The sequence below is a fragment of the Zalophus californianus genome, chromosome 14 (assembly GCF_009762305.2).
Source record: "Zalophus californianus isolate mZalCal1 chromosome 14, mZalCal1.pri.v2, whole genome shotgun sequence".
Lineage (NCBI taxonomy): Eukaryota > Metazoa > Chordata > Mammalia > Carnivora > Otariidae > Zalophus > Zalophus californianus.
In genome coordinates this window covers 84,385,845-84,402,101 of record NC_045608.1, presented here as the reverse complement: position 1 = coordinate 84,402,101, position 16,257 = coordinate 84,385,845, and positions in this window count along the sequence as shown.

Sequence of the window (16,257 nt, the reverse complement as noted above, 5' to 3'; positions counted from 1 at the left end):
ATTATGCACTTTCTACTTATTTTTATGTTCTGGAATAGCATGAGTGTAATCTTTTTCTAAAATATCTCCTTAGAGTCTGTGTAAGACCATTGATGCTAGTTTTATTTTGGGAGAAAATTGGTGAAATTTATCTCCACCTTAAATTTATTCAATATGTATTTAAAGGTTTTCTGCTTTTTCTGTATCAATCTGGGAATGTATAATTACCTATAAAGTCACAAATTTTTGCTAACATTCCAAAAGTATTAGATGAGAATGATGTACATACCTTAATGTCTTTTCTTAGTATGATGGGTATTATGATGCCTTTCTGTAATGAAGACAATAATTAACAAAGCTTATTGAGGTCATATATGGTGGCCCAGCAGAGACCTAAACCCCAACAACCTGACCTCAGAGTCACACTCTCATCAACACAAAACGATTATAAGTTATGTGATGCAAGTTTCTCACTGTGGTCCACACAGTCTACACAGCCAATTATTATTTCTTGAACTCAAGCATAATTTATGTAAGAAAACATTAAGAATATTTTATGTGTACATTACTCTTTTGATAATGCCTATTTGTAGTGCTTTATAGTCAGAATATAAGGCTGGTATTAATTTTACATTGGGGAATTTATCATGTTTTCATTTTGGAATAATACCTCTTAGGGTAAAATGTTTACTACCTGTCTACAAAATATACGATTTTAGTATTAATTAATTACTCTGACGTTTCACTTATTTTTGGCCCCTGGCTCTGCCTGCAGGAGAGCTGTAACTCCAGCTAACATGATTGAATATTACCATTTTCTCCTTCCTTCTCTCTTGATGTGTTTTTTTTTTGTGTGCTATACTGTGGGGACACATGAATTTTTTAAATGCCTTTTGTTACTTGTATTTTCCATCAACATAATACACACCATCTGGTTACAATTAATGGTTTTGGTTAGAAATCTATTTTAACTGATACTGTTATTTCTCTACCAGCCGTTTTTCATATGTGTGTGATGTTAACATTTCTCAGCATATCTTTATTACTTTCAACCCTTCCGCAGATTATTTTAGAACCTTTAAAACAACACGTCTTTAGAAACAACATGAGTTGGACTTCTCTTGTGCATCCTGACCCCCACACGCCCAACAAGATGAGTCTAGAAGGAGATGAACAAATATACACTTGTTGTCATACATTCACGCGCCTATTTTTTTTTTCTGACACATAATATTGGTTGTTCTCTTTTGTTATCTTCCTATTTCTCCATTTCCAAGAGATCCACTTGTTTCTTTTTTATTATGATTTTTATACTTATTTGTAATATACCTGCTACTTTTTGTATTCACTCTATTACCTGTGGGGTTAGCTACTGTTTACTGTTGTTGTCATTCCTGTTACATTTAGAGCATTGTTAGATTTTCAGAAAGGCTTGGTTTTCTATTTATATTCATGGATGAGCATCCTAATTGATCAATATTAATATGTAGACTCTACTGCCTTAGCCAATGTGAAAATTCCTTTACTTTGACAATGAGTTTATATTTTACCGGGAAAGGTAGAATGAAACTAGACAGGGGAGACATGACTTGTGGCATGGTTTTCTTCCACAAGTACAGGTGGTTGTCTTCCAGGTGTTAATATAATGGCCCATGGCAAGAGTGGGGTTTGGAAGAAAAATCACTTCAAGGATTAATCTGGGAATTTTTTTTTATGAATAAACATCCACTTAGATAGTTGTCTTCATGTTTCCTTAACTTTGAGTTAAAAATGGGTGGCTCAGTCAGTTAAGCGTCTGACTTGGGCTCAGGTCATGATCCCAGGGTCCTGGGATCGAGTCCCACATCAGGCTCCCTGCTCAGTGGGGAGTCTGCTTGTCCCTCTCCCTCTCCCCCTGCTCGTGCTCTTTCTGTCTGTCTCTCTCAAGTAAGTAAATAAAATCTTTTAAAAAAAATGGGTAGTCATCTTTTCTCAAGAAGAGATACAGCTTCTCAGAGTCCTTTATTTGATGTACAGCTAAGCATCTAACAGTACACTGTACTATTTGCCCACTGGGATTCTAATCCTGGGGAAACTCCCAAGATTTTTTGGGAAAATCTCATATTTCAAAAGTTCTCTCCACTCACAGAGGATAAGAACTTCTATGAGTCTCAAGGTTTTGCCAACAGTCTGATTCCATTAGACGTGTTTTTCAGAAGCTTCTTTCTCTCTCTCTTTTTATTTTTCCATTGATGGCACTGTTCCCAGATTTCCACTGCTGTGATGGTTTTATTTTACTTCATTTCGTAGATATTTGGCAAGGAAGGAAAAGTAAACTCATATTTTCCATCAAATATTCTTAAATTCCTCACTTATTAAGCTTTTAATTTTGTAAAGTTATTTGAAAATTTATACCTTTATTGAAAGTCAAAAAATATATGACACCTATAAAGATACTTTTTATCAACGAGTTTTAATCTAAGACCACCAGGTAGTCAGGAATTTGAACTTGGATTCTATGCTCTTTTCATTTGAAATTGGTCTGCTTGTAAAAGGTGGGTTATTCTGAAATGAGTTTTTTCCCAAAGTTGATGTAAACAGAGATGAATGAACTTTGGAAATTTACAATTTCCCTATGTGTATATGTGTTAGTGAATGATATCATAACAATTATTTAAATGTATAAATTGAAAATATATGTCATTGTGACATTAGTGTTTTTAGTAGTCATTTTTAACTTACAACAGGTAATGTATTGTAATATATTAACAACAATGTGGTTATTACAGATTCTCATGTTAATACTTCCACTACGCAAATGAAGAAACTCAAATGCCTCATAGTTAAAGAAACACTCATTGATAGAGACCATCTTCTAAGCTATTAATACTCTCTCAATTCTACACAAAAGAAAAATTCTGTGGTAATTTAGTGGGGTGATAAATGTTTTTTCTATTAATCAATGTAATCCAAATTAAACTTGTAATCAATTAATCTAATTATAATTTTAAAAATATTTTCAAAACCGCAACTAAAACAAAGTTACGTAGGAGTGCCTGGGTGGCTCAGTCGTTAAGCGTCTGCCTTTAGCTTAGGTCATGATCCCGGGGTCCTGGGATCCAGTCCCACATAGGGCTCCCTGCTCGGCGGGGAAGCCTGCTTCTCCCTCTCCCACTCCCCCTGTTTGTGTTCCTGCTCTCGCTCTCTCTCTGTGTCAAATAAATAAATAAAATCCTTTAAAAAAATAAATAAAATTAAAAATATAAAACAAAGTTATGTAAAGCACTTATTTTCTTAAGTTTTTATTCTAGGGACTTGAGTATTAGAACCTCCTTGCTCGTTTGCCTCATGTTATGGGCGGAAGTGTGTTTCCCGAATTCATATGCTAAGGCCCTAACCCCCACAAGTACCTCAGAATGTGACTGTATTTGGAGATAAAGTCTTTAAAGATATAATTAAACCAAATGAGGCCACTAGGGGTGCACCTTAATACAATGGCTTGGTGTCCTTATATGAAAGGAGGAGAGACAGAGGAATAACCATTTGAAAAGCAGACAAAGGGGGGTGGCATCTGCAAGTCAAAGAGAGGCCTCATTGGAAACCAACCTTAAGGACATCTGTGGGGTTAGAAGGCAGAGGGCTAGTCTCCAGAGCTGAGAGAAAATAAATTTCTGCAGTTTAAGCCACCCAGTCTGTGGTATTTTGTTATGGAAGTCCAAGCCAACTGATACACCTGGGAACATCATTTGATATAATTAGAGCAGGTACACCTGTTTTAAAGTTTCTCAGGAGAAACAATAGATGAATGGGTCGTATAAGATCATGTTTAGCTTAAATTGTGACATTTTTCTCTTACTGTTCTCTAAAAGGTAGTGCAATCTTATTTCAGCCATTTAAAGATCAGCTGTACACCAATTCACCCTATTGCAATCCTGTTCTTAAACTGAAAATTTAAGAACAAACAAGTGGAACAAAACTTTTCAGCAATATGTCACAAAATATCTAGGCAAAAGTTTAATTATTCTATTCATGAAAGAGTCTCAGAAGGACTCTATTATTTGCTCTTATATTAAACACAATTCAAGATATTTTGGTTAAATGATTTCGGAATTGGCAGAACTTGAACATTAAATTAACAATAGGGAGACTGACAAATACAAAGAGACCTGCTAGCATCCATGCAATATACTAGCTTGTATTATCACATTAATTTTAAAAAGCAGAAATCTTAAATCTTCAACCTCAGGAATTATAGTAATAGTCTTGATGGATGTACAATGAATCTTTACATTGGTTAATAACTGATGTCCATAAGCATTACACAAGATTATTAAGAAGAAATATTATACTGTGTGTACTGTTAATGACAATAGATTTTTAGAATGGTTCCATTCAAATAAACGTAAATGGATTTTTTTGTCAAAAAAAAAAACCTTCAACCATGTAGAAATAGATGCTCCGAGGGTTTAGAATAGGTTATTTTCAAAGATTTACTATTTACTCAAGGTTATATTTTATATATACTACATATATATTTTGAGGAATTAAAAAACAGTGAATATACAACACTACAAATCATAAATTAGCATTAAAATAATCTCACGTGGGGCACCTGGGTGGCTCAGTCGTTAAGCGTCTGCCTTCAGCTCAGGTCATGATCCCAGGGTCCTGGGATCGAGCCCCACATCGGGCTCCCTGCTGGGGGGGTGGGGAAGCCTGCTTCTCCCTCTCCCACTCCCTCTGCTTGTGTTCCTTCTCTCGCTGTGTCTCTCTCTGTCAAATAAATAAAATCTTTAAAAATTAAATAAATAAATAAATAAAATAAAATAATCTCACGTGCCAAATTTTGAAAGCACTAATATGTTAAATTTTAAATACAGTGGTTGAGAAAAAAATAGAACTAGAATACACTACAAGTAAAAATTCTAAAGTGTCATATTCTGAAGAAGCGGGAAAACAATCACCTGCAAAACCATAATGTTCACAAATGAAATATCCTATAAATTATTATATTAAAATATCCAAGTGATGTTAAGTAAATTATGTACTGTTTAACTTGGAAGGTATTTTAGATGAATCACATAATCCAAACTCCCCAACATACATCCTGGACCTCACTTTACAACACACACACACACACACACACACACACACAACTCTTGGGGGTGGGGGCGGGTGGTAACAGTGTTCATGGAGAAAATTAAGACAACAAAGTTCACTAAAGGAGCACCAAACAGAACTTTTCAGCCAAGAATGAAAAATACGGGAGCTGGAAGACATTTTAGGGATCATCTTTTAATTCTGTCATCTGACAAAAAGATGCCAATGTTAAGTGATCTATCTAGAATAGCAGTTAGGCACACTAAGTACTACATTAAAAACAAACAAACAAGAAAGACAATTTCATTGCCTAAAAAAAAATTACACTTCTTCCATATTGTCTGAAATTGCACCTACCCTTAATTAAATTATATCATTTTCTGCAATTATCAAGTTGCCAAATTGCTCTTTGCTAATGTGGAGGAAAGTAGTTGCATTGTTTAGAGTAGAAAGAAGGCAAGGAAGAATGCGCAAGTGTTTAAAAACTAAGCAGGATTGTGGAGAACAGAACAAGATGAGTTTGGAGTCAGGCCAATTACACAAGAGTCTCTGTGGGTTGGCCTGGGTAGAACACAGGGTGGGAAGACACACAGAAGGAAAGTCAGCACGTGTTAAAGATTAAGCTACACAAATTTTAAATTTGATCTAGGTTTACAAAAATTCTTCCCCCAACATAAGATTATAAATTTACCTCCTCCTTGGGTCTTTTTATATATTGCTATCTTTTTCACACACACACACACACCCCTTTTCTCTGTTCTTTCATGAGGCTCCTTAATTTTATTTCTGATTCTGAGGTTCTGGATTAAGGACTGCCAACATTCATAACTCTGAAGTATTTATTAATAATTCAGAAAGACAAAACAATACTTGCGGCAGAAGTTTTTCATTAGCTTCAATGAAAACATGGGTAATAATTTCACCCTAACCTGAAATGCCCTAAAATCTTTTTTAAATGGACAGAGTAGGAGCACTAAAAATTTTGAGCATCTGTTCAGGCTCACAAATTCATTGCAGCACAAAACAGACTTATGAAATATTTTCCAGCACAGAAATACAACAAACATGTATGGAAATAATGTGAACAATTTCACAAGTGTTCACTCCTGCCTGGACCAGTGGATCCTCTCCAGCCATGTGCCCCACGGACTGCTTTCTGTTGTCATCCTACTGTGTTAGGGACAAGTTGTTTGGGGTTTGTTTGTTTTTTTGTTGGTGGTGATGGGGGTTTTTTGGTTTTGTTTTGTTTTTAGAGCTGAGAAATAGTTTTTTAAATAACCCAGAATGGCTTTAAGTAAATGTTTTAATGCAAATTTGGCAAAACACACCTATAATCAAAGAAATGCTGCTGGATATCTTTCTTTCATCTTTAATTTTAGTCCATTTTTATTAGAGGACAAAAAGTTCTCAGGAAGTCTGAGGTCCTTTTTTAACCCTCTTCTGTTAAACACTGTTAATACTGATTTCTTGCTGGTGAAAATGTGATAAAAAACAATTGGGAGAAAGAGATAAAGATGAATCAAATTTCAATAGGGATCTGTGAACTGCAACCATGCAGAGATCAAAGGTGTATGTGCGTGTGTAATGCAAATCAGGCCTTTTCACTCTCCTTTTTTTAAATTTTATTATGTTATGTTAATCACCATACATTACATCATTAGTTCTTGCTGTAGTGTTCCATGATTCACTGTTTGCGTATAACACCCAGTGCTCCATGCAGAACGTGCCCTCTTTAATACCCATCACCAGGCCAAACCATCCCCCCAACCCCCTCCCCTCTAGAACCCTCAGTTTGTTTCTCAGAGTCCATAGTCTCTCCTGGTTCATTCTCCCCCTCTGATTTCTCAGCCACCAAAAAAGATCTTGCCATTTGCAACGACGTGGATGGAACTAGAGGGTATTATGCCTTTTCACTCTCCTGCCTCAGTTCACTCAGTGGCATCCCACTGCTCCTACGTTTGTTTTGCCTTTGCCCTCACTATGGCCACAAAGCTCAACATGAGCTGACTCCTAGTAGCTTTCTGAACAGAAGTCACAAACTTCCTTTCAGTTACTCAAAATCCCTGAAGGCCTCTGGCTGGGATTCCCTTTCCTGAAATGCATTTTCTCCTATCCTCACCTAGTTAATTCCCAACCATCCTTTACAACACATTTCAAGCATCCGGTAGGGCATGAAGAACCTCCTGTACTTTCTCTCTCCGAAATTCTTCCTGCCATCCCCCATTTCATTGTGGCAATAATATTCCAACTGGAGTCGAACAATGCATCATGTGATTTTTGTTAAAAGTCACACTCGCCCACAAGAACGTATTGCTGCAAGAGCAAGGATTGTGTTTTTTTTTGCTCACTGCTGGGATGTGACTCTTATTATACCACCTCATTCGGTGAGGGCAATCAATAAATGCATCTTAATTTAATGAATGAAACAATGGAACAAAAAGCAAAGAGCAACAAGATTATAGATAATAAAGGTGCATCTAATATAAAAATCAGCTGTCTTAACAATGGATAGAGAACACTATTTTCACATCAGTCGCTGTTAAACTGACCTCGGGTCTAGAGAATTCTACTGTGCCAACAATGACTGAGCTAATAGTCGTATTGCAATCTTACCGTCAATAGATCTTATCACACTTGGAGTAGCATATTGTAGGGGAGGAAAACTTCCCCCGTCTTTCCCTCTAGGTTCTTTGGCTGACCTCATAATTAGATTGACGTAAGACGGATTAAAACTAGAAAACAAATTTAATTTCACATGTATGGGAGCCCCATAAAATCCGAGACTCAAAGGCGGTCAGGCAATTAGGCGTATATGCCTCTGGAGCTAAGGGGAGGAAGAGGGGGGTCTGGGACTCAAAGGGGAGGAAGATAATTCACAGAAAGATGTGGAGAGTAAGTGTTTGCCACGCCCTGGAGGTATGTCTTCCCAATATACAAAGTTTTATACTTTTATACCTTCCTGGTACAGGTCCCCCATCTAAATTCCTTTAGGCATTTAGGGGAGAGGCAAGAGCATTTCCTGAGTCTTCTGGGTCTTAATTGCCTTCAGCTCAGAACAACCCCCGTGCCATTGCACCATTGTGGCACCTTCTGGGGTGGCATATTCACTTTCCTCTCAATATCCAATTCTGAACCTCGGGATTAAGGAAAACATTAAAACCTGAAAAGAAGCAGAGGGTGAGGGGCGCCTGGGTGGCTCAGTAGTTAGGCGTCTGCCTTTGGCTCAGGTCATGATCCCGGGATCCTGGGATGGAGCCCCGCATCGGGCTCCCTGCTCGGCGGGGAGTCTGCTTCTCCCTCTGCCCCTCGCTCTGCTCATGCTCTCTCTAATAAATAAATAAAATCTTTAAAAAAAAAAAAAGAAGCAGAGGGTGATGCTATACTCATACAGTAAGTAGTAGCTCGAGACTTTGGTAGATGACTGAATAGCTATCAAGATAAGGGGATTTAGACTTATTCTTTATAACTCTAGAGGAAAAAATAAGGTAAATTTTTGGTTCAAAAGAAGAACAAGAGGGGCATCTGGGTGGCTCAGTTGGTTAAGCGTCTGCCTTCGGCTCAGGTCATGATCCTAGGGTCCTGGGATCGAGCCCCGTGTTGGGCTCCCTGCTCGGCGGGGATCTCCTCCCTGCTCCCACTCTCTGTCACTATCTCTGTCTCTCTCTCAAACAAATAAATAAAATCTTCAAAAAGAATAAAAAATAAAATGAAGAACAAGAAACAATCTGAATTATCTATTATCTTCTGGGGTATTGAGCTCCTGTCCCAGGAAGCCTAGAAGAACAGGTTGGATGACTGGAGCATAGGCCAAGAATCGAAGGTGGAATAGATGCTGGAGGAGAAGAGCTTTGTTTTGTTTTTTTCTTTTCTTTTTTTTTTTCTAACGGTCATTTTAACTTGACATGAGAAATGTCAATAATTTTTACAAGTCTTAAGATCATGATAAAAGTCTTAACAGCATGCTAAATCATTGCGTATATCATTTATTTCCACCTCCCTTTCCTGCCATGACCTAATAGGGAGAAAGCAAATTTATAATTTTAGGGGCGCCTGGGTGGCTCAGTTGGTTAAACCGCTGCCTTCAGCTCAGGTCATGATCCCAGGGTCCTGGGATCGAGCCCCACATCGGGCTCCCTGCTCATGCAGGAAGCCTGCTTCTCCCTCTGCCTGCCGCTCCCCCTGCTTGTGCTCTCTCCCTCTCTCTCGCTATCTCTCTGTGTGTGTCAAATAAATAAATAAAATCTTTAAAAAAATTTATAATTTTAACAAACAGTGGTGTTAAAAATTAGGTTGCAGAGATAAGGTATTTGAGTACGATCACAGAGTTTGTACTATATTTGAATTGATGCCTTTTCAAATTTGTCATAAAAAAAAAGGTATGGGTACTAGTTCTGCTTGAAGAAACTTTTGGAAATTTTACTAATATAGGAACACTATTTTGAACTAAGTCAGTTGATTCCATATGCTCCTAGAGAATTACCCATCATTACCATATGTCAATGTCTAGAAATTACTGTTGGGGTAGATTTCTTAACAAAATTTACAAGATGCTTCCGAGTCTGGAATACCAAATTGGCTGATTTATTAATCTCATGCTGAAGTATTAACAGACATATCAGGGAATTTCTACTTATGCAAATTAAATTAAATTATGTGTGCATGTTTCTGTAAATGTGTGTATATATATGTGATTTAACACAATAGAGGGTTGAGTTTGAGATAAATCTGGGGTGAACAAGAAACTTCCAATTTTAAAAACTTTTAATTATGAGATGCGTCTTTATTCTCTTATATGCATAATTCTCCTGAGATCTCTGTCCATAATTTCCAAAAGTGGGCTGCTCTGGCTAAAAGGGATATGAGTGCTGTAGTTCATTATAAATGTTTATCAACAGGTATAACGTGTGAGTTACTGCCGTAGGTTTTTAGATGGAATATAATGAGATTGTGAAGGACTTCTCAATCTGACATATCACATAGTACATAGACCCGTTATCTAATCTGCTGGTTTGTTTTGAATAGATGTTATTTCTGATCTTTTTGTCTTCAAGAATTTGTACAAACCTTTTAAAATTTGGTCCACCTGCCAAATAATTCCATCCAAAAAAAGTGTGGCTAAATTTAAATTTTTTATGGATCCTTTCTTACCCACTGAAGTAATGATTTCTCATATTGACATTTTATTTCTTTTTTTAATGAATCCATTCTTATATATTTCTTCTTGGTCATACCATTATTATAAAGACAATTACTGTCGCCATTAGCCACACACTGCTATCATCATCATTTAATTATCTCAGATTTTCATTTAACATGTTTATAAGTATCTGCATGACATCCCATATCCTTTTTTTTTTTTAAATTTTCTCAGTTCTATGTCCAGATCCACTGTTGGTTTGATTAAGATAAAGCTTTGAGTTTTTGTTTTTCTTTTCTTTTTTCTTTCCCCAGGATTTTTGAACAGTGGTATTACTCTTTCCCCTTGGATTTCCTCCCTCTATACTATTCTCTGACCGTGACTTACAAAGTTAGCTTACAGGGGAGCCCGGTTTTGTTTTTTTGTTTTTTTTTTTTTCTCACCCATCTAGCTTTAGGTGACTAGTAAACACGTTGACTTAAAATTCCAGAACTGTAAGGGACTAGAGGCATGGGAAAATACCAACCAAAAATGAGGACAGACTTCAAAAGTACAACTTCCAGAAAGTGTGCACAAGGATCAGGCATGCATTTGATTTGTTGCTTTGGAAGGTGTTTATACAAAGGACTTGTCCTTTTTAAATGACGCCTGACATTTAAGTAGGGCTTCTGGTAGCCGGTAAAAGATTCTCCATACTCAAAGCAAAGGGCAAAAGGCTGTGGCCTTTGAAAAACCCCCTGCCCACCTATTCCTGAGACTATTTGATATTCTCACTATCTTATAGTGGCTTCAAAAGAATATCTGTCCTTTTATCAAGAAACAAAAAAGAATGGCTTAGAACAGTACTTTTCAAACAGTGTTCTGTGGAGCCCTAGGATTTCAAATCTCCATATCAATGTGGATGAGAATGAGGGTTTGTGTTTACTGGGGGAGGAACCTAAAGTCAGTGGGTGCCAATTAGTGAACACAGGTTGTTTAATCACAAAGAAAAAATTTTGCAAACTCAGGAATCACTTGGTGTGCTTGACACATCTCCTTGTTCAATAGCTCTCCCGCTCACACTGCCGTCTCTCTGAGCTACACCTCTGCCTCTTTTACTTTTAAGGACGCACAATTAAATCGGACCTGCACACATAATCTAGGATAATGTTCCCACCTTAATTTCATCTGTAGCCCTCATTATCTTTTGTTGTGTAACATATCATATTTATAAATTCTGGGGATTAGAATGCCGGCATCTTTGGGCGGGTGGGTCATGTTTTCCCTACCACCACATTCTATAGGGTTTCTTATCTTCACTTTGAATAATTCTAGATTAGCAAAATTAAAATTTCATGGCACATATCTTTTGTCCTTAGCAGTTTAAACATTATGTTGATTGATGATTTTCAAAGAACAAAAGAATGTGTTAACATAAAATGTGCAAATTTGTGTATATTTATACATGTGTATTTAGAATTATATATATACAAAAATATATATATATATATATATACTATTTAATTCAATGAATCCACTGGCACATATTATGTGCAAAGCACAGTGTTTGTGAGTATAAATAGAGCAGACACAATCTCCTTACTGAAATTACAATCCAGGGAAAATGAAGGATCAAGAAATGCACAAATAAATAATTATATTTTAAACATCTGAAATTTTTGAGTGTATTAATACAAAATGTATTCAAAATCTATAATGATTGTTGCCCTTATAATTGGGGAAATATGATGTTTGACTTTTCTATTTTGTCTCCTCTTATTTCAAGCCTGGGTTGAATAAAAGTTTGACTTTGCATATTTAAAGAAAAATAATATTGAGTGAGAGAAGTGTGTTATAACTATTTGGACAATATTTCAATATAATTGGCAATAAATCAATATAATTGGCAATTCCCTTAAGGCTAAGTGAATAGTCTTTGATATAATATCCAATCTCACTACTTTTATGAATTTATGTGGTTTATACTTGCTCTTTAAGAAACTAGATAATAGGGGCTTAGTCGTTAAGCGTCTGCCTTCGGCTCAGGTCAGGATCCCAGGGTCTGGGATTGAGCCCCGCATCGGGCTCCCTGCTCGGGGGGAAGCCTGTTTCTCCCTCTCCCACTCCCCCTGCTTGTGTTCCCTCTCTTGCTGTGTCTCTCTCTGTCAAATAAATAAATAAAATCTTAAAAAAATAAAAGAAACAAACTAGATAATAACATTGTCATATATTTAAGAAAATATGAGACAAGGATTTGGGTGCACTCAATTTTTCAAAATAAATTTTAAAAACATATTAATATAAAGTAAATATTAAAACTAGTCAGTTTCTAAGACCAGAAGATGCTGAGAGTGTTTGTGTAGAATTTTGCTATTTTTCTAAACCAGGAGAAGGCAGAATTATGCAAAGCCTCACTCCTGAGTTTAAAGCTGACAGTCAAGTATTTTCTGGGTAAAGAGAACTACCTGTATCTCAGTAACTCAAAATGGACCCCGATTCCTATTCACTTCCCATGAACATCAAATGTTATTTTAGCATAAATGCTATCTGGACAAAATAAATATATGACTATATGTTGACCATATGGTGGCTTAGAAAAAGTTCCCAATTTCACTTAGATCTTACGAACTAAATTTTTGCAACATAATTTAAAGCAACTATTAAAATATAAAATTTTGTTTTTTCTGGTTATAATTACACATCTTTTAAACACTAAAATATTGATAATACAATTATAATTTTCCCATCATCAGTGAAAAGTTTGATATATAGTTTTCCAGATTTTTTCTTTATAGACACTAAAAAAGAAAGGAATATAAAATCACATTAAAATCATAGATCTCTGACTTTGTACTGATTTTCGGCCTAGCATGCCTTCCTTTCCAGAACATCTTCCTGAAAACGTGTTCCGTTATTTATCTTTCATCAGTACTCTCTTCCATGAGATCCCTGATATTCCTATTATTAATAGAGACTTCTTTCTTTTTATAGGAATACATTTTAGCTTAAAGTTTCTCAATAATGCTTATTTCCAGTGGTGAAGGTCTATTTGTGGGCATTTCCGAATCTAAAAAAAGTCAGTGGGAAAAATATTTCATGTGACATAAAATCATTAATCTTTCCAATTTTACAAAACCAAAATGAGAAATTTTAGTAAGGCCAATCTTAGATGAGATCTCCAGTTGCATAAAGTTTAAAGCTATTTGAACCCTTCTCCCTGTGCTCTTGGCACAAGTTGGCATGCATACCCACACCCACAATAAGAAAAATGAAATACAAAACAAACTTCAGAAGGCAAACTCCTTGGAAGATTTAATTCCATTTCCCAAAGAGTTGTCGTTCTCAATTACAGCTTAGTCTGTTGCATTAATATTTATTGTGTTAAATTTCATTGACTTAAATTGAACTGAGTACCCGTAATTCTGAAAGTAGGACAGCATCACATACAACGTAGGAAGCATCTGTGCTTTTTTTGAGCTGTTAAGTCAGTCTGAACCTTGTAGGGAACCATTCTCTGGTGAGATTATCTGTACTTTTCTGTGTAAGCTTGTGGAAGGTAGGAATTGTACAGTTTTCATCTTTAAAACCCCTTCTTTTTAGCAGAGATTCTGGTACACAGAAGCTCAACAAATGTTTGTGAATTAAATGTGGAACACAGAATCATAATTTATTTTGATTGTTCCCAGATTTTATTAATCAGAGTCTAGAATTGTTATCATTGAAAAGGTTGAGGAATTACACGTTTTATCAAATTCTTAAGCACAGTTCTAAAGGTTTTTATGCTCTTTTTACTTTGCCCCTAGCCTAGAAAAAGTCGACCAATGCTACAAATCTAAAGACAAATGCTTAACATTTTAGTATAAAACTTCTGGACTTCAGTGCATTACCAGACTAATGGGGGGGAAAATGCTTAATTGGTTTTACTAGCAGAATTGAGACTCCAAAAGTAAATTTCACCAGAGTCAAAATGGTCTGTGAAAGATTTTCTGTAACCACAGGTGTAATTAGCATTTGGTTATGAGGAACCAATCTTGGATTTATGTGTAGTTAGAAAAAAAAAAAAGAAAAAGAAAAAAAGAGGATTGGTTGTAGCTGAATTCACCCGGGGTAGGTTTGTTATGAGCTGGTAATCCTAGGCCTGGGAGAGAAATAATAGGTGATATGGTAGTAACTAAGTGTAGTGGAAATAGAAGATCGATTAAAGGAAGAGCTGGGTTGCCCAGAAACAAATAATAAAAGTGTAAACATAATATTTTTCAAAAGTTATTTAAGTTTCAACAACTGTCTTCAACATTATACAAAAATAATGTAGCAAACAATAGTTTGTATATAGAGACTGAGGAATTATTTCCGAGTCAGAAACAAAAAGAAATTTAAGATTGTCCATAAAAACAGTCTGACACAAAGCTTTAAAGTACAATGTACCAACCTCGCAGGTGTAACTCTTCTAAGGTTTAGATTGTTGTTTATTCTCTTAGGTTGACCCCCAACTCTGATGTCAGGCATCCTTGTACCTATTCCCACTTGTGCTGTAGTTCTGGTGTATTTAATTATGAGTGTGGAAGGACCTAGGAGGAAGGGACAAAAAAAGAAAGAGAAGAAATGGGACAAAGAGAAAGAGATTTTTAGTGTTTCAGCAATCCGAATACATGAGTCATTTGGATCGCTTGCAAATTGTGCTACGTCCAACAAAAGCATAGACTCTGAGACCGTGTAGCTTAGGGGCATTTTCCCCTTCTCCGTTTTGTCTGCAATTCTTAAAATACAAGGTTACTCATCTATCCAAAACATTGCATTCGGACAGGAATTTATTAGTCAAATACAAGATAGGATAATGTGATTAAAAACTAAAATAAAATTAGATGCACAAGTCTTCATTCCAGTACGTTTTGAGTTTTTCAACCATTTTCAAAGAAGGAAAAAACAATAGCAACATTAGCTCATCTTACATTACTCTGAAATTTGCTGTCGTCTACAAAATATTCACTCTCTGACTTATCAGACTTTTTCTTACTAGTTTTCCAAGTTGCTGATATTAGTTAAAAGATGGCCATGTAGAAGCCATGGTTTCTACTAGAAATGGAACTATTAAGGCATTTTAAGGTTCCAGGCAGAGTTTTCTCTCCAATAAATCAATAAGAAATGTCCTCCCCAGTTAAAGAGAAATGGACATAACCTCAGAATGGCAAACAATAATAAATTATAAGGGAATCTATATTTTGATCCCTATGTAACACAAGTAAGAATGGGTGGTAAATACAGTAATACCATAAATTGTGGTTTCTTCTGTTTATTTTACAAAATAAAATACTGTATCTCAGTCATGCAAATAAAATTTTCAATTTCAACTTCTCCTAAAGATCCAAACATTTTCACAAAGAAAAGACAGCTGTCCCAGGCCCTAAATGGTATGGTTAGTCAATGCACCATGAAACCCTTATAGAGGAAAGCAATCTTGTGAATGCTTCCTGGAGTAAGATACTTTGAACTATGCATTAGTACGTTTTTCCCTTTTATCATACCTCTGCCTTTCCTGGAATGGTTCCTCTAACAATCCACGATTATATTCCATTCGACTCCTAGCCACTAATTTATTTAATTTTTTTTACTATCATCTCTGTGCGTGAGCGCACGTGCGCGCGCACATGTGCGCGCGCACACACACACACACACACACACACACACATGGCTGGCCTATAATTTTACCAGTAAATACTGTAATTAGCAACAATCACGGGCATTGGGTGAACTGAGATGCCAAAGCAACATACAGTCAGGCCCCTCCCTTTTGTGATAGTTATAGTCCCTCACTCCCTCTGTCTCTGAGTCTCTGCGTCTCTTTCCCCTGTCTAGTTTTCTTTTGGCGTATCTCTCACATATATACAAGCACAAAATTACATGTCTCTGATAGATAAGTGAATATCTCTACATTTTATGAGATTGTATCTGCCTCTGTGTTTGAATAATACCACATGCTATTCTTCCACTTTTAATTTCTTTGAACTGTTGCCACAATGGTCCTAGCCCACAGCAGGATACCAATTAATGCTACTGACCTGAATGGTTCTAGACACAAAAGGATG